Below are 471 nucleotides of genomic sequence, written 5' to 3' on the forward strand. Positions count from 1 at the left end.
CTGCCCGCTGCTCCCGCAGGCGCAGCGCCGGCCGGACACAGAAGAGCCCTTGGCCCAACCCTCCAGCGGCGCCCCTGCCTCTCACCTAGACGCAGAGGCTCAGGCCTCGCTGTTCCCTGGCACCTCAGGGAAGGTTGCGCGCCGCCGCCGTCGGGATCTCCTCACTCGCGTTTCCACCGCCCCCGACCGGCTGCTGTAAAGAGGATGGACAGCCTCTCGCCCACTGGCTATGGCCTGCGCTTGCGTCATCAACCCCGACCGCCCCTCGGCATGTGACTGGCTGGTGCGGCACCCCCTTTCCACGTCCGCTCCCGATTGGCTGTCTTGCGCACCCTCACCGGAGGACCACTCACCCTCCTCCCAACTCTAGCTTTCCACCCCCAACCAGGTTTCGGTCGGAAAGGAGGGGGCGGGAGCGAGCGCCAGTACGATGCGAACGGCCAATAGGGGCGCGGAGAGAGGCCCGGGAGG

The 471-nt window shown here is 68.6% G+C and overlaps 1 protein-coding gene across 2 annotated transcripts in view; it reads right to left on the reverse strand.

Annotated features, from left to right (window-relative positions):
* Positions 1 to 383, reverse strand: part of Far1 (fatty acyl-CoA reductase 1) — a 57,799-nt gene extending 57,416 nt beyond the window's left edge. Inside the window, exon 1 of one of the 2 annotated variants that reach the window (XM_010615223.3) lies at positions 86 to 383. The gene's annotated coding sequence lies outside the window, so the exon portion shown is untranslated. The remainder of the gene's footprint in view (positions 1 to 85) is intronic. The other variant, XM_010615221.3, reaches the window with a different exon arrangement.
* Positions 384 to 471: the final 88 nt, after the last annotated feature.

This window comes from Fukomys damarensis, unplaced genomic scaffold, assembly GCF_012274545.1.
Source record: "Fukomys damarensis isolate Sample0158 unplaced genomic scaffold, DMR_v1.0_HiC HiC_scaffold_16, whole genome shotgun sequence".
NCBI lineage: Eukaryota > Metazoa > Chordata > Mammalia > Rodentia > Bathyergidae > Fukomys > Fukomys damarensis.